The sequence below is a fragment of the Vulpes lagopus genome, chromosome 5 (genome assembly GCF_018345385.1).
Source record: "Vulpes lagopus strain Blue_001 chromosome 5, ASM1834538v1, whole genome shotgun sequence".
Lineage (NCBI taxonomy): Eukaryota > Metazoa > Chordata > Mammalia > Carnivora > Canidae > Vulpes > Vulpes lagopus.
In genome coordinates this window covers 66,187,415-66,211,329 of record NC_054828.1, presented here as the reverse complement: position 1 = coordinate 66,211,329, position 23,915 = coordinate 66,187,415, and the positions used below count along the sequence as shown (strand labels likewise).

The 23,915-nt window shown below is 35.4% G+C and overlaps 1 protein-coding gene across 8 annotated transcripts in view; it reads left to right on the top strand.

The window, feature by feature from the left end:
• SLC16A7 (solute carrier family 16 member 7) overlaps positions 1-23,915 on the top strand; it is a 180,851-nt gene that overhangs the window by 56,894 nt on the left and 100,042 nt on the right. For 3 of the 8 annotated variants that reach the window (XM_041755825.1, XM_041755824.1, XM_041755823.1), the window contains exon 2: positions 9,418-9,473. The exons of 3 other annotated variants lie outside the window; for them this stretch is intronic. The gene's annotated coding sequence lies outside the window, so the exon portion shown is untranslated. Of the gene's footprint in view, positions 1-2,785; positions 2,908-9,417; positions 9,474-23,915 lie in introns of those variants that run through there. 2 more of the 8 variants (XM_041755822.1, XM_041755831.1) reach the window with 2 other exon arrangements.

Here is a 23,915-nt window from a genome sequence, read left to right as displayed (position 1 = left end):
ATTGCTCTTGAGAATTTGTAACCTTGGCAAAGGTTAGTCACCTTCAGCCCTTTTTCTCCCCAGGGCTTGTGATGAACAAGTCTGTTTTGCACGTGGCTTTTCTATTCTCAAAGGTTTGTGTAGCAAACATGACTGTCAGTATTTATCTCACATCCCACAGAATTCAGTTGTTCAACTTTAAGAACATGATTTCTTTGTGATTTAACTAAGATACATTTCTCGTTTGAAAAAAAGCCAACTTGTTGAATGTTTTACTGTGATTACATAGGTGTCCAAAGTTGCACGTTAAAGACAGTTAGTTATATTTGCCATTTTTTCTACTTCAGCAAATGCTAATTTTAAATTAGGTAATTTTTTTTACTTTTTTGGTAGATCTGCTAAAAGTGCATATTTAAGATGATAAAATAATTTGGTGGGAGAAATATCTTATATGAAGAAAAATAAATTCTACATTGAAAAAGCAAATATTTATAATTAAGAGCTCTCTAAATTTTTCTGATGGACTTTCTTAACAGACTATGGGTTCTATCCATTGGATAGTAATTTTTCAAGGATTTAATATTGTGATAACAATAAGCCAAATCATATAAAATGAGTACAAAATATATTGTACAGCCTCCTCCCAACTCTAATCTTTATGGGCCTTATGTTAAGTTACCTTCTTGATGACATAGTTTTTACATATCAAACTTAGATATGTGTCTGTAATTCTCATTTTGTTTAGCTGTAGAACTTTTATAATAATACTAGTGGAAAATATAAATTATACATTTGAGAGCTTTTCAAACGTAGCATTCTCGATACAAGTAATAGCATGCTTTACTTAATAAAGTTGATAATTATTTCTTTGTGTAAAATTGAGTCTTATTATCATATTTGTAATATATTAAAGCAGTTGATAAAGCACATGACTTTATTGAAATTTTATTCTTCCATTTTTTTGAAAATGAATCTACTTTGAGGTATATCTACAGAGTACAAAATGAAGTTATTAATTGATTAATTATCTATATCATGTCAGGTAATTTTTACCCCACGTAAATATAATTGAACATTTGTTAGCTACTAAACACTGTGCTGTTCTGGAACAGAGGTATTTGAAGATTGTCTGTAAAGATGTTCTCTGCTTTTGGTTATCGTATATACTACATAAATGTGAAATCCATAGTACAATATGTTCTGTGTATTTCAGCTTCAGTGTATGTCTAATTTTGCATTAGGCAAAATTTCTTAACTATTTTATTTTATTTTTTGAACTTAGTTTTAATAAAGGAGACAGAATAATTGCATGCCGTATTATGTATATAGGCATTTACTTTATTTCATTAAATAAATTAGTGGAAATGTCCAGAGATTATTTATGTTATTATTTGGTTATTGTAACCAGTATATGCATTTAGAAATGCAGCCCTTTAAAATGTTTGGGGGACACCTGGGTGGCTCGAGTAAACATCCCACTTCTGATCTTAGCTCAAGTCTTGATCTCAGCTCAGATCTTGATCTCAGGGTTTTGAGTTAGGGCTCTGTGTTGGGCTCCACACTAGGTGTGGATTCTACTTAAAATTAAATAAATAGATAAACAAACAAATAAATAAAATATTTGAGCAGCATATTTTACAGCTAGCTATCACTTAATGCTTGGGTATAAATAATAACATCTTTTATGTGAGGAATCGAATTCCCCTCACCCACTGACCATGGGTAGGATGGCCTGCTGTTCACTGGAGAGGAACAGGGATTTGAATCCAAACTAGAATTGGAATCCAGGACCCAATATTTATCAGACAAATGACCTTACATATGAGTAATCAAAACTATGAGCTTCAGTGTCCTCATTAGCATGTATCATAATGCCTATATTTTATGGCTTAGAGAAAGAGGTCATGGATATAAATTGTTTGGTAAAATAATACCTAGCATATGAGAAACACCCAGTAAATGATAGCTCTTCATTTCTCCAAAGGTTAGTGTAATTTCTTCAAATCAGAGATGGTGACACTGACTCACTATCAGAATAACTGTCACACTCATACGCTAGGACCCTTTCTGATGGAGGACATGCATTTACAGAATGGCTGGTCAATACAGAATATGATTTATGATTAAACAACAAAAGGAAGCTAACTGCTTGAGAAATTCAACACATGACCTTGGCCTCCTTTTTTTTTTTTTTTTTCAGAGATTTCATTTATTTGAGAGAGAATGCACATGCGTGCGTGTGCACAAGTGAGAGCACATGAGAGGGAATTGGAGGGGAGGGGTAGAGGGACAAGCAGACTCCCCACCGAGCAGGGAGCCTCATGGAGGGCTTCCCCTGAGGCTCATCCGGCACTTGATCCTGGGACTCCATCTCAGGACCCCAGGATCATGACCTGATCTGAAGGCAGACACTTAGCCAGCTGAGCCACCCCGGTGCTCCTGACCTTGGCCTCTTTATTATTGTTCATACCTTACTGAATTATCTAGTCCTAGACTCAGTGAAGAGTCACTGGCACATTAATTTATATATTATAGGACTTTTGCATTGTTTTCTATACACAATTTGAAATCACGTGGTGGTAAATACACTTGAAAATGTGGTATATCAACTCAGAGAAAAAGAATTAGAAGATTAAATTTAGCAGTTCAAGTTGACAGAAATGGTTGCTTTCTGTGAGCTGGGATATGATCGAAGCCAAGTTAACTTTACTGTGAAAGTCTGAACTCATTGTGCCTGTCAAAGCAAGTTCTTCCAGAAAATAGAGGGCTACCTTTCCCCTATTTGAGAGAAGAGAGAGGAAAGGGAAAAGCAAAGAGTCTCTTGAGGTATGTTTGCAAGATTGCTTCTGGCTAAAAGTTAATGATCAGTTGCCTCTGTTCTCAGCTCTGAGCCCTGCGAGAAGTAGAAAACTTCTGTTCTCCATCCAGGTAACTTTTAAAAAATACAAATTGTACCCATGTTAGGCTATTCTTTAGATTATAGACGTGGGTTTTTTTTTTTTTTCCATTAATATCAGCTGATTTCATGTTCTAAGCTTAAGGAAAACAATGAAAAGAACCTATAAATATTGACTAGCCCTTTTCTAAAGATTTTGCTTTTGAGTTGTATAGAGTTAAGGCTAATGAGGTATTCTGTGCTTGCTTTCGATGGAAATAGGATTTAAATGTTTTTCTAAAACTGACTTGTCATTCTTAAGCCTCTTGGCTAGAAAGATATATTAATCATAATTACTTAAAATTATAAAGCATGCCAAGTCTTCATTAGTAAGGAAAATTTTAATGTTTGCTTAACACTGACGTTTTGAAAATAACACAATCTTTAATCACTAAAATTTAATTTTTATTTGATGTTATATAACAATGTCAAAAATAAGTGATTTTCTCATTTTAAATCATGTTTTATAAATTTCTGTGTGTACTTCACTGGAAAAATTGTAAAAATAAATTAATTTTTCATGAGGCTTAGGTAATTTCTTCCCAAAATGTTAGGGATTGTATTATGACAAGATAAGAAGTTATTGACAGTTACATTGCAGGTGATACTATCTGTATAGTTGAGACGTGATTAAAGACATCACTTACTAAATTTTACAGTTTTCAAAGCTGGTTTCTAAAAATAAAAATATCTATACATTTATAAGGTGATCATATTCTGCATTGTATTCCCAGGATAAAGAGAGGGATTGTTTAAGCCAGTAGAGCTGCAAATTAGAAGAATTTATGTAGAGAGTCCTGTTTTTTTCTAGAGCGTCTGGACATTGTTATCTTAATTTAGCAAGCATCCAAGGTCAAGAAAACTGGTTTTAGAGGTTGTATAATTTTATTATATATATATTTATCACTCAAGTGATAAAGACGAGTAAATATTAAAAGCTAAGTTTTATTGTGGTGGTTTTTCATTTATATTTCTTTTGAATTACAATTAAATGTCAGTCAGTGATCGGTGATTTTGCAATTGGAATTTGGAGCTAGCAGGCATCTAGGAGAACATCACATTATGTGCAAGGACCAGAGTCCAGAGAGGGAAAGTAACAACAGCTATTGGGAGACCTGGCACTAACACCAAAGTCTTCATTTACTGGAGGACAATAGAGTTAATGGTTATTAGCGTTCCTACTGTTTTTTGAATGGGAAATCATATTTTATGTCTTAATACATTTTTATGTGGAAGTATAGCTAAATAAGCACTGGCATTTAAGGTGTAATTCTCTGGTGATATTTTCTAGATTGACCCTTGACATTGCTAAAATTTGTGTGTCCGTTTATTCTCATGTATATAGTCCTGTTCTTCTCTCCGCATATGGACTTGCTTAGGTACATTTAAATTCTCAAGGTTAAAGAAGAAGAGTGTTGCCAGTACTCAGTTTGATATGCATTAAAACCATGCTGACACGTTCATAATTTATAACTTAACGTTTAAGTGGCTGTAGTTTCACTAATTACAGAAATGTAAAAATGAGTAAAATAAAGATATGCATATAAATAGGAACTATATTCATTTAAGTTTTGAAATAATCTGCATGCTCTGCAGAGATAAAACAATTATTTGGCTTACAAGGATTTTAAAATTTAAGTTTTGAGACCCTGACAATTAAGACAGTGGTTTTTTAAAGTGGAGTATGTATAGATTTCTTATCACGTTTTTAGTAGACTCTTCTATTCAACTTTTATTATGAGATGTGCCGATATTCAGAATCAGGCTTGCACATATTAATATGTAGGCGCTATTCTAATTCACTGTGTCCATTGGATATTCACCTACTTCTCAGTTTTCCTTTGGGAATATGCAAATCAGGTTACCATCAAAAAGTCTCTGTTCCTTTAGCCCATTATCTGATGTGCTCCATGAATTGCTGAAAAGTCTATTAAATTCCTTCTGCAGTTGCCTACCTACCTACCTACACACACACACACACGCACACGCACACACACACAGATCTATCTAAAAGATAAACAGAGAATACCAAGCTCCCAATGCTGTAGAGGGTAGGTGTTGGAACTCTTAGCTCAAAGGCTCAGCATCACAGGTAACTTGCTTTGCAAATTGTGTATAAGTCACATAACCTATAAGAGGCTCTGTTAAGTGAGTTATAAATGGGCTTTATAACAATAATAATAACGCTTCCTTCGCTTGTTTAGTATGAGAATCAGGCGAACTTACATAAAACTTTACTTGGTAGACTATAAACCCTTATTGAGCTCTTCCTAGGGCTGTCATTACTACAAACTACGTGGCTAAAAACAACAGAAACTTAATCTCTATCAGCTCTAGAGATCTGAAGTCTGAAACGAGAGCTTTGTGTCCTCTGTACTTTCTTGGAAGCTTCAAAAGGAAAGGGTCCTTCCTTTCCTCTTCTATCTTCTGACAGCCCCCCCCCCCCAGGCTGTGAGAACGTGACTCCAATCCATGCCTCAGTCTTCACGTGGCTTTCGGTCTGTATTTCTGTATCTTATCTGTTCGTCTTCTTATAAGGACACCTGTCATGCTGGATTAGGAGCCATCCTACTCCAGCATAACCTTAACTACATATTTATTGGCCCTATTTCCAAATATAAGGAAATAGGCTATTGGAGGTGAGGACTTAAATGTACTTTTTTTTTTTTTTTTTTTAGGGACACAGTTCAACCTCTGACCCTCTCCAAAGTCATGTCCTTCCCATGTAAAAAATACGTTCTCCCAATCCAATCCCAGTGTCCTCCAAAGTGTAAACCATTGTAGCCTCACCTCTAAGTCCAAATTCTATCTAAATAAAAACAAAACAAAACAAAAAACAAATTCTATTTAAATCGGTTAAAGGGTGTGACTTGGGGTATAGACCCTCAGGGGCAAGGTTCCTCTCCAGTTGTGGACCTGTGAAGCCCAGAAAGCAAGTCATCTGCTTCCAAGATAAAACAGTAGGACAGACATAGAATAGATATTCCCCCTCAAAAAGGAAGAAATTTGAAGGGAAAAAAAAAAGGGTCACTGGTCTAAAGCAAATTTGCAACTTAGCAGAACAAGTTCCCTTGGGTTTTAAGGCTTGAGAACAATTCTCTGTGACTCCGTGCTGTGTCCTCTGCATCAGTCAGAGCTCTACAATGAAGCAACACTGAGAGATTAGTTTTAAGGACTTGGTTTATGCAGTTACAGGGGCTGGCAGGTCTGAAATCCGCAGAGAGGCTAGCAGGCTGGAGATTCACGTAAGAGCTGATGTTTTGGTCTTGAGTCCAGAATTCGTAGGGCCTGCCAGGAGGCTAGAGACTCAGGCAGAATTCTTTCTTCTTTGGGAAACTTCAGTTTTCACTCTTAAGGCCTTCTGGTGATTGGATGAGGCTCACCCTTGTGAAGGGCAATTTTCTTCACTTCAAGTCAATTGGTCATAAATGTGAATTACTTCTATAAAATACCTGTGCAGCGGTTATCGAGGCTATTGGCCGACCCAACAGCTGGCACCGTAGCCAGGCCAAGTGGATGCATGGTATTGGCCATCGCAGACAGGAGGTAGAGGAGAAAGCATATGGAGAAGCACCTGTTTTTTTTTTTTTCTCAGTGTTTTCTTTTTTCTTTTTTATCCCCTAGATAAAAGTTGATTGGGGATTTGGAGATTTTCTAGGGAAACTAGTATTTCTACTTTTTATCTTTTGCCTCTCCATTCCTTCTTTAATGACTTATTTTCAGAGTGGTATAGGCTGCTTAGAAGTTCTTGGAGACACGAATCCATATATAGTGCATGTATCCCCTCTCCCACCTAACCCGAGAGTTCTGTTAAAATAACCTGGCATCATAACTCTTCTCTGTATATCTGGGTATGGGTTACAGTGTACCTCGACTCTGCTTCGTGCCGAACTTGTCAGGCAAGTTTCTTCTCTGATTCCTCCTCTTTTTCTACTGGAATATAAGTTGTGTAAGGGCAGGAGTTTTAGTCCGTTTTGTTGATTGCTTATCCGCAGTGCCTAGAATGGTGCCAAGCACACAGTATGTGCATAATATAGTTACTAGTACTTAAGGACTCACGATTCATGGATGCAGAGGGAGACCCATGCTTTTCTCCCTTCCCTTCTTCACTTACCTGTTCCCTGTAATAATGGACTTGCTGAATTTAGGGTTATTCTTATTATTAGTTTTATACTTTATATATACACACACACATATATGTGCTTCTATATATAATATTTCATAAAGTTTTATGAGTTATCAGACTTCATATATTGGCATCATACTGATTAATCCTTTTGCCATATGCTTTATTTGAGCTGGCTCAAACATATAGTTTAGCTGTGTATATATTAACTCTGTATATTCCATTTTAACTCTGTATATTCCATTCCATGAATATACATATTTTTTCAGGTTTTTATTTAAATTCCAGTTAGTTAATATGCAGTGTAATACTAGTCTCAGGTGTAGAAGTTCATGATTCATCACTTATATACAACACCCAATGCTCATCACAAGGGCCCTCCTAAATCCCTGCTACTCATTTAACCTTTTCCCCCCACCCACCTCTCCTCTGGTAACCATAAATTTGTTCTCTGTAGTTAAGAGTCTTTTTTTTTTTTTTTACCCCTATGTTCATCTGTTTTGTTTTGTAAATTCCACATATGCGTGAAATCCTATGGTATGTGTCTTTCTGTGACTTATTTCGCTGAGTGTAATATTCTTTAGCTCCAATCGCATTGTTGCAAATGGCAAGATTTGATTCTTTTCTTTTATGTCGGAGTAACATTCATTGTGTGTGTGTGTGTGTGTGTGTATGTGTGTATATATATTATATATATACATATTATATATATTAAATGTATATGTGTATAATTATATGTGTATAATATATATATATATAATATTATATATATATACCATCTCTTTTTTATCCATTCATCAGTCATGGACACTTGGGCTGTTTCCATAATTTGGCTATTGTGGGTAATGCTGCTGTAAACATTGGGGTGCATGTGTCCCTTTGAATTAGTGTTTTTGTATCCTTTGGGTAAATACCTCGTAGTGCAATTGCTGGATCATAGAATGGTCCTATTTTTAACTTTTTGAGGAACCTCCATACTGTTCTCCAGAGTGGCTGCACCAGTTTGCATTCCCACCAACAGTGCAGAGAGTTCCCCTTTCTCCACATCCTCACCAAAATCTGTTATTTCCTGTGCTGTTAATTTTAGCCATTCTGACAGGTGTGAGGTGATCTCATTTAGTTTTGATTTGTATTTCCCTGAGGATGAGTGATGTTGAGCATCTTTTCATGTGTTTGTTAGCCATCTGTGTCTTCTTTGGGAAAATATCTATTTATGTCTTCTGCCTATTTTTAAACGGATTTTTAATTTTTGAGGTGTTCAGTGTGATATGTTCTTTATAGATTTTGACTACTAACACTTTATCACAGATGCCATTTGCAAATCTCTTCTCCCATCCAGTAGGTTGCCTTTTAGTTTTGTTGATTGTTTCTTTTGCTGTGCAGAAGCTTTTTATCCTGATGAAGTCCCAATAGTTTATTTTTGCTTTTGTTTCCCTTGCCTCCAGAGACATGTCTAGTAGGAAGTTGCTATGGCTGAGGTCAAAGAGGTTTCTGCCTGTGTTCCCCTCTAGGATTTTGATGGTTTCCTGGTTCACATTTAAGTTTTCATCCATTTTGAATCGATTTTTGTATATGGTGTAAGAAAGTGGTCCAGTTTCATTCTGCATGTTGCTACCTAGTTTTCCCAATACCATTTGTGGAAGAAACTATCTTTATTCCATTGGATATTCTTTCTTGCTTTGTCGAAGATCAATTGACCATATAGTTGTGGGTCCCTTTCTGAGTTTTCTGTTCTGTTCCATTGATCTGTGCATCTGTTTTTGTGTCAGTACCACACTGTCTTGGTCAGTACAGCTTTGTAATATAACTTGCAAGTTTGGAATTGTGAGGCCTCCAGCTTTGCTTTTCTTTTTCAAGATTGTTATGGCTACGTGGAGTCTTTTGTGGTTCCATACAAATTGTAGAATTCTTCGTTTTAGTTCTGTGAAAAATGCTTTTGGCATTTTTATATGGATTGCATTAAATGTATAGATTGCTTTGGGTAATATAGACATTTTAACAAGAATGTACATACGTTAGTTATCTAATCTTTTATTGATGTACATTTGAATTGTTTCCAATTTTTTAAAACTCTTATTTCCATGTAGCTACAAACATTCTTTACTTGTCTTCTTGTGCACAAACGGGTACATAGGAGAGGAATTAATGATTATAAGATATGCATCGCTTCAAAAATCAGTTTTCAAAGTGTAAGAGAGTTCTCACTCCTCCACATCCTGTGGTTGTGTGAAATCATAGAAATCTAGACATAAGCCGTGGACTAGCTTCATTTGATTTTTGTTGCAAAGTTCTGCCTGTGTCTCTTTGGCTTCAGTGTAAAAAAATATTGCCCCAGGTGGTGATGGGCAACGGTTTTATTTTTGTTTCTTCCATTCAGGAGGAATTGAGGGAGTGGAAGACAGGCCTAGACTGGCACCTGGCTTGCATCAGTGGGTGAGTCTCATCTCTGATCTTGCATGGAACACTTGTTCAAGTCCTCCCTCTACTACACAGAACATGAACTTTTGCTTCATTGACTGCTTCTGGCTCCAGATTCCAGCAGACTTATTATTATTTTTTGGCTTTTTACTGTCTGTTTTAGGTTTTAATTTTTTCTATATTTTTTATTGGAGTTCGATTTGCCAATATATAGCATAACACCCAGTGCTCATCCCACCAAGTGCCCCCCTCAGTGCCCATCACCACATCACCCCAGCCCCCCGCCCACCTCCCCTTCTACTACCCCTTGTTCATTTCCCAGAGTTAGGAGTCTCTCATATTCTGTTTCCCTCTCTGATACTTCCCACTCATTTTCTCTCCTTTCCCCTTTATTCCCTTTCACTAATTTTTATATTTCCCATATGAATGAGACCATATAATGTTTGTCCTTCTCGATTGACTGACTTCACTTAGCATAATACCCTCCTCCAGTTCCATCCACATTGAAACAAATGGTGAGTATTCATCGTTTCTAATGGCTGAGGAATATTCCATTGCATAGACCACATCTTCTCTATCTATTCATCTGTCAATGGACACCGAGGCTCCTTCCACAGTTGGCTACTGCGGACATTGCTGCTATAAACACTGGGGTGCAGGTGTCTCAGTCTTTCACTGCATCTTTGGGGTAAATCCTCAACAGTGCAGTTGCTGGGTCATACAGTAGCTCTATTTTTAATTCTTTGAGAAACCTTCACACAGTTTTTAAGACTGGCCAGCAGACTCATGTTTTACCACACTGTGCTTGTAGTCAGTGGAGATGTTTATTATTGTTACTATTATTATTACCATTACCATTACCATTTAGTTTAGTTATTTATTTTGGTTTTCCCTTTTCAGATATATTTTTCATCATCATGTGCTTGCAGCAGAGAGCTTATATCCAAATGCAAATTTGCAGGAACACCTTTCTTTTTAAAGCTTCAATTTTAATTCCAGTTAATTAACATACAGTGTAATATTAGTTTCCATAGTAGAACTTGGTGATTCATCACTTACATACAACACCTAGTGCTCATCACCAGTGCCCTCCTCAATCTTCATCACCTATTTAACCTTTCCCCCCAGAAGACCTCTCCTCTATAGAAATATCTTGATCTATTAGCTGACTTTTGACTAAAGTTGGATAGCAAACAATCAAGGCTGAAGTGGCTGGCAGTTCTGTATCACCTATTGCAATAGGATAGATCTGCTTTATATTCTAATTGTGTGAGACAATGGAAAAATGACATTAGTATGTAAAATCATAGCTTTACTTGTATTCTTACCTGGAGGAAGGGATGTTCCATCTCTATACCAATATGGTTCTGCAAGAGTACTTTACAGTAGTCCAAGAACTTTAATTCAAATGCAGTTTTGGATCTAGTCAGCTATTTGAACCAAAGCTTTAATAAAGCTGCAGAATTCTGGACTCCAAAGCATAAAAGAGTTGATCCTGACTTTTTGTAGTCAGGAAGTTTCTATCACCTCTATCATAAAATAACTTACAAGGCTCTTAAAAAATTTAGAATTTGGAGTGATGTAATAAGCATGTCAGGATGATTTTTCTACATCACAGTGTCACGTATAATGAAGCTAACCTGTTGGATAGAATATTTAGCATTTTATATCTAGATATAGAAGAATATCTACCAAAAATGATGAGTTAGGTTTAGCAAAATTAATACTGAGCTATTCTTTTTGACAGTAGTTGGCAAATAGATTCAGTTGTTTCTTTAGGCTACTTCTGAAATATTCTAGTAAGACCATGTTATCAACATGGAATAAATATGGAAGATAAGAATTCCGGGATGTTGAACAAAATTAAACCTAATTCAGTACAGTGATGCACTGTTTCTTATGGACTAGACAAGTTGCCAGTGAATATGGGGTTTTTATTGTCTACTGATAGTCCTTTGTAATTTTTAGCAGGAAGGCATTTTATATTAATATTTATTTAATACATTTTTCTCCTTAATGTAGGTTAAAATCATGGAAATAGTAAATAACTGTCTAATATAGCCTAGAAGGACGTAAGTCAGCAACAATGAAAAAATCATAGCATCCATTTCTTATAACACTGAATTTAATATTGGAAACACTTTATAAAGATGAAACTGTGTTTTTCATTATGTCTATTACTTCTTCCAAGTGACTTTAGTCTCTGTTGGACTTTGCTCTGACATTTTCTGGGGCATCCTTGGCTAACTATCAGAAAGAGGGAGCCAGATTTACCAGTTCTCCAGGTGTACTAGCATCTCTTTTACCAAAAACTTGTACAAAATATTCTTTATTTTTTTTTCTTTTTACTTTTTTCTTTTTAAACAGGCTCTATGCCCAACATGGGGCTTGAATTTGCAACCCTGAGATCAAGACTTGTCTGCTCTACTGACTATGCCAGCCAGGCACCCCCAAAATATTCTTTTTGGATTATTTTTCTCTTTTCTTTTCACTTAAGTACTCATGTTCACCAATAAAGACTCAAGAAAAATACATTTATAATCTTCTCAGGCTGATTTGATTATACTTCCTAATACAATGGCTATTAGCCATTTATTACCATAGACTTTTTTCCCAACTAGAGTTTGATTACAACTTAATGCCATGAGTCTTAGAATGGACTGAATTAACATACCTCCTTTGTATTGAGGTGTATAATGTTTATGTAACATATTTGGGACAATTGAGGAAATAGTCACTCAAGTCATTTCTGTATTTGCTGGTTCAGATCATTGCAGTTGAGAAAAGCTACCACAAGAGTATTGTAATTTGCCACCTTTTCTTGTTGATGTCTCCCAAAGAATTACATACTTTGTGAATGCATGAGCTCTGTCTTGCCCCATTGTTGTGCCTCTAATTTTAGTCTATTGAACTCTTTCCTTGTAGGAGTTGTTGATAAATATTTGTGAATCAAATGCTAGACTAAAGGAAGCTTCTTTTGGCAGAACTCTGGTAGTAGAACTGTTTAAGGTGATCATTAATGAATATCACAGTGTCCAAGGAGGAATATGTGGGCCTAAGTCACAATACTAAGTTAATATTTGAAAGGCCCAATGAGGTGTGGAGAGTGGTGGTAATCTGTGATTATAATTGCCTCAGAGAGTGGTGAGACTAATCCTCAGCTCTAAGGTCATTTTACTCATGACCGAGCTAGTCTGGATCAGCAAGAACAATGATGGAACAAAGCCACATGTTCCTTTGTAGCAGCAGGCCAGCTTGGGTTGGGTAGTGATGGCAGGGCTCCCAAGAGAGGTTATCAAATGCACAAATGGCTTTTAAATACCCACTTGTTTCTTATTTGCTATTATTGCATCGGCCAGTGTTACAGACTGAATGTTTGGGTCTCCACCCCAAATCCGTTGAAGTCCTACCCCTCAATGTAATGGTATTTGGAGATGGGGCCTTTGGGAGGTAACTAGGTTAGGAGAGTAGGGGCAAGGTCTGATGGAATTGCTGCCCTAGTGTGAAGACACACCACAAAGCTTGGTATCTCTCTGTCTGCACATGTGCATTAAGAAAAAGCCATGTGAGCCCGCAGAAGGTGGCTTTCTGCGCGTCAGGAAAAAGGTTTTCACCAGAATGCAACCATGCTGGCACCTTGATCCTGGACGTCCAGCCTCCAGAGTGTGAAAAAACTACTTTCTGCTGTTTAAGCCCCCCAGTCTATGGTATTTTGTTAGGATAGCCTGCACCGACTACTACACGCACAGTAAGTCACATGGCCAGGTCCAAAGTAAATATGAAAGAGAACTATTTTGAGAGGTAGATGCAGGGAGGGGAATAACTTCTAGGCAATTTTGCATTATTACCATTTTTGCATCATGGTATTTAAATAAATATGATGCATGATATAATAAAATTTAGGTAGGTATCATGAACTAATGAATTATGCTTCTTTGGATATAAAACTTTTTTTTTTAAACTCCAAAAGCTAACCTTTAAAAAAAATGATTTGGAATCAGATATACTGATATTTTTTGGTGCTTATATGTCATGCACTTACTTATTAAGAGTACTTCAGGACTATTGTGTGTTTTACTAGTTTTGCAGGCTGCCTCATATTTGCCAATGGATATGTATATGAGACCAAATGACAGTGCAGGCTACATATTCATTAAATCCACCTTCACATAATCTGTTCAAAATTTAACATTTCTATTATTTCATTGCCAATTGACCTTGAGGCAAATTGTCAAGAAATTTATGAGGGTAACAGCATGAATATGTGTTCTCAAGTGTCTCTTGGGTAAAATATGACTCATGGCTTTCTTGCTTCTGAAATGAGTAAGCCTCAAACCTGAAGTTGACAGCAGAGTCATTGTACAGATTGATGTTCTCAATGACTAACATTTGACGGAGTTTGCTTCGGATTTATTACGCTTCTAGTAAAAAACAATTTACCTCACTTTTTGGTATTTTGACTATGTGCTTTCACTAATTGGGTAAAAAAATTCGATTTCTTTTATATTGAGGACTTGTGCATTTTGAATAAACTAATCATTTTATTTATTTTTAATTTTTATTTATTTATGATAGTCACAGAGAGAGAGAGAGAGAGAGGCAGAGACACAGGCAGAGGGAGAAGCAGGCTCCATGCACCGGGAGCCCGATGTGGGATTCGATCCCGGGTCTCCAGGATCGCGCCCTGGGCCAAAGGCAGGCGCCAAACCGCTGCGCCACCCAGGGATCCCTAAACTAATCATTTTAAATTAAAACTTTATTTTTAAAATGTATAGTTGCAGTGTGTTTCTAAGTATGCTGACATGGTCCTGCTCTTTTCTTTTTTGATGTCAAGTAGCTCCTGATACATTTTTTTTTTAATTTGTGCCTAACAATAAGCTTAATGCTTATATCAAAATCCATTTACTAATTATTGGATTTTTGTTACAATTATCTATTTGAGCACAGCAAATGTACTTGAAAAACAATCATACACAATTAGGTACAGCCCTCACTAATGGAGCTTATAATTTCTGGAAAACAGAAAACTAAGAAATCACTTTTCTCTTTCTTCTCAGGAGTACTTTCAACTATTATAACATTATAAATTTATTTTTTTAAAGAATTAAAGTATGTCACCTTGAAAAGGAAACAAAATGCAGGAAATAGAGGGAAAGAAAATAATATACAATTCCTTCCTACAGTATTTTCACCTACCAAGAAGATAAAATAACATTACTATTATTATGTGTTTTATCTATCACAAAAACATATTTGATAAATACAAAATGTTTTAAGTAACACATACATAAATTAGAATGCATATTAATATAACAAATATCCAGAAATCTACCATTCAACTGAAGAATTTATTAGAAACATCCCTTGAAATGACTGTTCCTCTCCTCTTTCATCCCTAACCTGCTCCCAAAGGAAGGAACTGTTGTCCTAATTTTTTTTTAAGAGAGAGAGAGAGAAAGGGGGGGAGAGAATCTTAAGCAGACTCCACACCCAATGTGGAGCCTGAGGTGGGGGTCCATCTCGCGACCTTGAGATCACAACCTGAGCCAAAATGAGGAGTGGACCACTTAACTGCTTAGTCCGTTGAACCATCCGGGCACCTCAGAGGTAGCTGTCATTCTAAACTCTGTATTGATCCACTGCTTTTGTGTGTGTGTTTCTCAGCTTTACTGAAGTATAATATTGTATAAATGTAAAATATATGATGTGATGGTTTGATACATTTACATATGGTAAAATGATTACCACCCTAGGGGTAGTTTACACTTCCATCACCTTATATAGTTACTGTTTTTATTTTGTATTTAAGAGAGTATTTAAGATCTATTCTCTTAGTAACTCTGAAGTATGTAATGAAGTTTTGCCAACTATAGTCACTGTGCTATATATTAGGTCCTCAGAACTTACTCACTTAGCACTAGATGTTAGTACTCTTAGGTAACGTCTCCCCAGTTCCGCCACTCCTCAACCTTTAGCAGCCACTATTCTATTCTCCGTGTCTATGAGTTCAATATTTTTAGATTCTACATATGTGAGATCATACAGTGTCTCTTTTTCTGTCTGATTTATTCCATTTACCATAATGCCCTCAAAGTCCATCCATGTTGTCATAAATGGCAGACTTTCCTTCTTTTTTAATGACTAAATAGTATTCCATTGCATGTATGTGTATATTTTTTTTGTGTGTGTACACATTGTATATGAAAATCTCACATTTTCTTTATCGATTCAAATACTTAGAACATTTCAACAGTTTGTTTCCATGTCCCAGCTACTGTGAATAATGCTGCAATGCACATGAGGATGCAGATACGTCCTTGAGATAGTGATTTTATTTCCTTTGGATATATACCCAGAATTGGTACTACTGAATCTTAGAATAATTCTATTTTTAATTTTTTGAGGAATCTCCTTCCTCTTTCCCATAGTGACTTTATTAATTTAAATTCTTACCAACAGTGCATAAGTGTCCTTTTCTCTGCATCTTTGCTAACATTTGTTATCATTTGTCTTGTTAATAATGGGCTTCTTATATCTTGGCTATTATAAATAATTCTTCAATAAACATAAAGGTGAATATATCCTCTGAATTACTGTTTTTTGTTTGTTTCCTTTGGGTAAATACCCACTAGTAGAATTACTGGATCCTATGGTGATTCTATCTTTAATTTTTTGAGGAACCTCTATACTCTTTCCATCATGGCTATACCAGTGTGCATTCCTGCCAACAGTGCAGGAAGGTTTTTTTTCTTTATATTCTCCCAAAACTTGTTTCTTTTGCTTTTCATTTTAGCCACCGTGACAGGTGTAAGGTGGTATTTCATTGTGGTTTTGGTTTGCATTTCCCTGTTGATTAATGATGGTGAACGTCTTTTCGTGTGTCTATTGGCAATCTATAAGCACCTTTATGTGTATTGCACCATTATTTACAATAGCCAAGATACGGAAGCAACCAAGTGTTCATCCATAGATGAATAGATAAAGATACACACACACACACACACACACACAAACACACACTGGAATATTACTTAGAAAAAAAAAAAAAAAAGAATGAGATCCTGCCATTTGCAACTACATGGATGGACCTAGAGAGTATAATGCTAAGTGAAATAAGTCAGTCAGAGAAAGGCAAGTACCTTATGATTTGACTCGTATGTGGAATTTAAGAAAAAACAAATGAACAAAGGAAAAAGAGACAAAAAAAGGACAAACAGTGTATGTTCTCATTCATTTGGGGAATATGAATAATAGTGAAAGGGAATATAAAGGAAGGGAAAAGAAATGTTGGGAAATATCAGGAAGGGAGACAGAACATAAAGACTCCTAACTCGGGGAAACGAACTAGGGGTGGTGGATGGGCAGGAGGGCGGGTGTTGGAGGGGAATGGGTGACGGGCACTGAGGTGGACACTTGACGGGATGAGCACTGGGTGTTTTTCTGTATGTTGGTAAATTGAACACCAATAAAAATTAATTTAAAAAAAACAGACTTAAAAACAGAGGAAAAGGGGATCCCTGGGTGGCTCAGTGGTTTAGCACCTGCCTTTGGCCTGGGGCGCGATTCTGGAGTCCCGGGATCAAGTCCCGCGTCGGGCTCCTGGCATGGAGCCTGCTTCTCTCTCTCTCTCTCTCTCTCTCTCTCTCTCTCTCTCTCATGAATAAATAAATTTAAAAAATCTTAAAAAAAAAAACAGAGGAAAAATTGGCAACTGCAAGAGGGGAGGATGGGGGGATAGATGAAACATAAAGGGGATTAAGAGTACGCTTATCTTAATATGCTCTGAGTAGAGAATTGTTGAATCATTACTTTATCACCTAAAACTAATATAACACTGTATGTTGATTATACTTCAATTTTAAAAAACCTTCTAAAAAATAATAAAGATAATAGCCCTTCTAACAGGTGTGAGGTGGTATCTCATTGTGGTTTTGTTTTGTGTTACCATGATGATTAGTGATGGTGAGCATCTTTTCATATACCTTTGGACCATTTGTATGCCTTACTGGTAAAAATATCTGTTTAGGTTTTTTGCAAACTTTTTGATTGGATTTTTTTATTGCTTTTGAGCTTTATGAGTTCCTTATTTACAAGATATTAACCCCTTATCAGATAGATGGTTTGCAAATATTTTCTCCAATTCCATAGGTTGTCTTTTTATTTTATTGATTTCATTGTTTGGTATAGTCCTACTTTGTAATTTTATTTTTGTTTCTTATGTTTTTCTGTCATATCCCAAAAAATCTCTGTGAGCACCAATGTCAAGGAGTGTTTCTCCCATGTTTTCTTCTAAGAGCTTTAGGATTTCATTCTTACACTTAAATTTTTAATCCATTTCAAGTTACTTTTTGTGCGTGGCATAAGATGAGGGTCAATTTCATTCTTTTGCATTTGATTATCCAAATTTCCCAACACTATTTATTGAAAAGACTATCTTTTTTCCATCATTAAACTTTTGGGTTTATTTCTGGGTTCCTGACTCTGTTAAATTGATCTAGGTATCTATTTTTATGATAATACCATAATATTCTTTTTTTTAAAGATTTTTAATTTATTTATTCATGAGACACACACACACACACACACACACAGAGGTAGAGACACAGGCAGAGGGAGAAGCAGGCTCCATGCAGGGAGCCCGATGCGGGACTCGATCCCAGGACTCCAGGATCACACCCTGGGCCAAAGGCAGGTGCTAAACCACTGAGCCACCCAGGGATCCCCCAATACCATAATATTCTGATTATGGTAGCTTTGTAATATAGTTTGAAATCAGGAGGTATGATGCCTTCAGCTTAGTTCTGTTTTCTCAAGATTGCTTTGGGTATTCAGGGTCTTTCGTGGTTCCATATGAATTTTAGGATTGTAATTTTCTATTTATGTAATAAATACCATTGGTATCTTGATAGGTATTGCAGTGATCTTTAGGTTATTTGGGGTAATATGGAAACTTTAAAATTATTAATTCTTGTAATCTATGTACCACACACACACACACACACACTGGAATATTACTTAGAAAAAAAAAAAAAAGAATGAGATCCTGCCATTTGCAACTACATGGATGGACCTAGAGAGTATAATGCTAAGTGAAATAAGTCAGTCAGAGAAAGGCAAGTACCTTATGATTTGACTCGTATGTGGAATTTAAGAAAAAACAAATGAACAAAGGAAAAAGAGACAAAAAAAGGACAAACAGTGTATGTTCTCATTCATTTGGGGAATATGAATAATAGTGAAAGGGAATATAAAGGAAGGGAAAAGAAATGTTGGGAAATATCAGGAAGGGAGACAGAACATAAAGACTCCTAACTCGGGGAAACGAACTAGGGGTGGTGGATGGGCAGGAGGGCGGGTGTTGGAGGGGAATGGGTGACGGGCACTGAGGTGGACACTTGACGGGATGAGCACTGGGTGTTTTTCTGTATGTTGGTAAATTGAACACCAATAAAAATTAATTTAAAAAAAACAGACTTAAAAACAGAGGAAAAGGGGATCCCTGGGTGGCTCAGTGGTTTAGCACCTGCCTTTGGCCTGGGGCGCGATTCTGGAGTCCCGGGATCAAGTCCCGCGTCGGGCTCCTGGCATGGAGCCTGCTTCTCTCTCTCTCTCTCTCTCTCTCTCTCTCTCTCTCTCATGAATAAATAAATTTAAAAAATCTTAAAAAAAAAACAGAGGAAAAATTGGCAACTGCAAGAGGGGAGGATGGGGGGATAGATGAAACATAAAGGGGATTAAGAGTACGCTTATCTTAATATGCTCTGAGTAGAGAATTGTTGAATCATTACTTTATCACCTAAAACTAATATAACACTGTATGTTGATTATACTTCAATTTTAAAAAACCTTCTAAAAAATAATAAAGATAATAGCCCTTCTAACAGGTGTGAGGTGGTATCTCATTGTGGTTTTGTTTTGTGTTACCATGATGATTAGTGATGGTGAGCATCTTTTCATATACCTTTGGACCATTTGTATGCCTTACTGGTAAAAATATCTGTTTAGGTTTTTTGCAAACTTTTTGATTGGATTTTTTTATTGCTTTTGAGCTTTATGAGTTCCTTATTTACAAGATATTAACCCCTTATCAGATAGATGGTTTGCAAATATTTTCTCCAATTCCATAGGTTGTCTTTTTATTTTATTGATTTCATTGTTTGGTATAGTCCTACTTTGTAATTTTATTTTTGTTTCTTATGTTTTTCTGTCATATCCCAAAAAATCTCTGTGAGCACCAATGTCAAGGAGTGTTTCTCCCATGTTTTCTTCTAAGAGCTTTAGGATTTCATTCTTACACTTAAATTTTTAATCCATTTCAAGTTACTTTTTGTGCGTGGCATAAGATGAGGGTCAATTTCATTCTTTTGCATTTGATTATCCAAATTTCCCAACACTATTTATTGAAAAGACTATCTTTTTTCCATCATTAAACTTTTGGGTTTATTTCTGGGTTCCTGACTCTGTTAAATTGATCTAGGTATCTATTTTTATGATAATACCATAATATTCTTTTTTTTAAAGATTTTTAATTTATTTATTCATGAGACACACACACACACACACACACACACACACAGAGGTAGAGACACAGGCAGAGGGAGAAGCAGGCTCCATGCAGGGAGCCCGATGCGGGACTCGATCCCAGGACTCCAGGATCACACCCTGGGCCAAAGGCAGGTGCTAAACCACTGAGCCACCCAGGGATCCCCCAATACCATAATATTCTGATTATGGTAGCTTTGTAATATAGTTTGAAATCAGGAGGTATGATGCCTTCAGCTTAGTTCTGTTTTCTCAAGATTGCTTTGGGTATTCAGGGTCTTTCGTGGTTCCATATGAATTTTAGGATTGTAATTTTCTATTTATGTAATAAATACCATTGGTATCTTGATAGGTATTGCAGTGATCTTTAGGTTATTTGGGGTAATATGGAAACTTTAAAATTATTAATTCTTGTAATCTATGTACCACACACACACACACACACACTGGAATATTACTTAGAAAAAAAAAAAAAGAATGAGATCCTGCCATTTGCAACTACATGGATGGACCTAGAGAGTATAATGCTAAGTGAAATAAGTCAGTCAGAGAAAGGCAAGTACCTTATGATTTGACTCGTATGTGGAATTTAAGAAAAAACAAATGAACAAAGGAAAAAGAGACAAAAAAAGGACAAACAGTGTATGTTCTCATTCATTTGGGGAATATGAATAATAGTGAAAGGGAATATAAAGGAAGGGAAAAGAAATGTTGGGAAATATCAGGAAGAGAGACAGAACATAAAGACTCCTAACTCGGGGAAACGAACTAGGGGTGGTGGATGGGCAGGAGGGCGGGATAATTTTTTCATTTATTTCTGTCTTCAATTATTTAATCGAAGTCTTATAGTTTTTAGTGTACTGATTTTTTCATCTCCTTGGTTGCATTTACTCCTAAGTATTTTATTGTTTTGATGCTATTGTAAATGGGATTTTGTTCTTTATTTTTCAGATAGCTTATTGGTAATATATACAAATGCAGCTTGAGTTGTGTGTATTAATTTGTTGATTAATTTAACAGGTTTTTGATGAATTATTTAGGATTTTGCATGAATAAATTCATATCATGTGCAAACAGAAATAGTTTTACTTCTTTTTTCTCATATGGATGCATTTTATTTATTTATTTATTTATTTATTTATTTATTTATTTATTTATGTAGCCTGATAGCTCTGGCCAGGACTTCCAGTACTGTTGAATAGAAGTTGTGAGAGTGAATACACTTGTACTGCTCCTGATCTTATAGGAAAAGCTTTTAGTTTCCCCTGTTCAGTATGATGTTAGCTCTGGGCTTGTCATATATGACCTTTATTATGCTGAAGTACATTCCTTCTATATCTAATTTCTTGAGAGTTTTTATCATGCAAAGATGTTGAATTTTGTTAAATGCTTTTTCTACATCTATTGAGATGATCATATGATTTTTATCTATCATTCTATTTATGTGGTGTATCACATTTATCGATCTGTGCATATTGAACTATCTTTGCATTCTAGGGATAAATCTCACTTGATCATGGTGTGTGATGATTTTAATGTGCTGTTGAATTTGTTTGCTAATGTTTTGTTGAGAATATTTGCATCTATGTTCATCAGGGAATTTGGCCTTTAATTTTATTTTCTTATAGTGTCCTTATTTTATTTCGGTATCAGGGTGATGCTGGTCTCAGAATAAGTTTGAGAGTATTCCCCCCTTTTTTTTTCAATATTTTGGAAGCATTGGGAAGGATTGGCATTAATTATTTTTTAAATATTTGTTAGAATATTTAAATATTAAATAATCTGGTCCTGGCTTTTCTTTGTTGAGAGGTTTTTGATTACTGATTCAATAATCTTACTTGTTATTAGTCTGTTCAGATTTTCTCTTTCCTTGAGTTTCAGTCTAGTAGATTGTATGTTTCTAGGAATGTATCTATTTCTTCTAGGTTATCCAATTTGTTGGTATATAGTTTTTCATAGTGGTCTCTTATGATCCTTTGTATTTCCTTGGTATCAATGGTAACGTTTCCTCTTTCATTTCTGATCTAATTTATTTGACTGTTCTTTTTTTAGTCTAGCTGAAGATTTGTCAATTTTGTTTATCTTTTCAGATAAACCAGCCCTTAGTTTCATTGACTTTTCAAATTTTTTTCTGGTCTTTATTTAACTTATTTCTGCTCTAATCTTTGTTATTTCTTACCTTATGCTAAGTTTGGGCTTATTTTGTTCTTTTTTATAGTTTCTTGAGGTTCGAAGTTAGTTTGTTTATTTGAGATATTTCTTTTCTCTTAATATAATGATTTATCACTGTAAACTTCCCTTGTAGAATTACTTTTGTTACTTCCCATGAGTTTTGCCATGTTGTGTTTCCATTTGCTTTGTTTCAAGATAATTTTGATTTCTTCAGGAGTATATTGTTTAATTTGCACATGGGTGAATTTTCCAGGTTTTTTTTTCAGTTATTGATTTCTAGTTTAATTCCATTATGGTGGAAAAGATACTTGGTATGATTTAAATCCTAAGTTTGCTTGTATTTCCTTTGTGACCTAATGTATGGTATACCCTAGCGAATGTTCTGTGTGCAGTTGAGAAGAATGTACATTCTGTTGCCATCGGATGGAATGCTCTGTATATACTGTTTGGTCTATTGGAATAAAGTATATTTCAAGTCCAGTGTTTCCTGATTGATTTTCTGTGAGGATATTCTATCCATTGTTGAAAGTTGTGTATTTAAATCCCCTAATATTATTGTACTGTTGTCTTTTTTTTCTTTTCAGATTTGTTAGCATTTGCTGACTACAGTTAGGTGCTCCATTTTTGTCTGCATAGATATTTACAATTGTTATATCCTATTGATGAATTGAGCCTTTTACCATTATATAATGACTTTTTCTTTGTCTCTGCTTAGAGTCTTTGACTTAAAGTCTATTTTAAGTGCTTTAAACATAGCACCCTAATTTATTTTATTTTTGTTTGTATGGAAATTTAATTTCAATTGCATGTAAGAACTCTACTTTTTACTTCCCTTCTCATATTTTATGTTTTTGATGTCATAATTTACTTTTTAAATATTGTATATCCATTAAATTATTATGGTTATTGCTATTTTTAATAAATTTGTCCTCCAGTTTCCATGGCTACTGCTTTCTCGTGTCTTTTCTAGATTACTGCAATAGAATTTAGCTACTTTGTTAAACCATTTATTCAAACATATTCTTCTCTATACTATCTGTAGGATTATTTTCTAAAATGCAAACTAACTAAATCATTCCCTTGCTCTAAAAACAGAATGTAAATTCCAAAACTCTAAGATATAGACTATATGCCCTTTCACCTCATTTTTCTCTAACATCATCATGATGTCATGCTGTCTCTTATTTCTAGGACATACTAACTAATGTATTTTCTTGTCATCTGTTACCACTCCCAATCCCACCTTGTCCCAATCCAACCCAAGAGTGGATCTCATTCATATTTCAAGACTCAGTGCACTCAGGTCATTGTGACTTCAAATACCCTTGAGTAGTTGAGATATTTCCTTAACTCATCACCATGTTGTCTTGGTTTTTCTTGTCTTTCTCCATAGAAATCTGAATTTACCTATTTAATGATGTTTATCATACTATGTTGTAATCATCAACTTCATAATTTACCTCCTACACTGAGTTAGTTCATAGGTCAGAGACAATATTTTGTGTGTTAGTCATCTTTATATTTCTAATGTCTGGCATAAAATGAGATAGCAGTAAATGCTGAGTGGATGAATGAATGAACACTGGAAATAAGATATGAAAACACAATGTTCTATCTTGATTTTGTCATAAGGGCAGAATTAGATCAAAGGAAGAGGCTTTTAAGGCCTAAGAATAAGAACTCAAGATAGAAATTCATCTCCACTTTAATTATCATTCAGAGAGAGGCAAGATCTGTAATTGA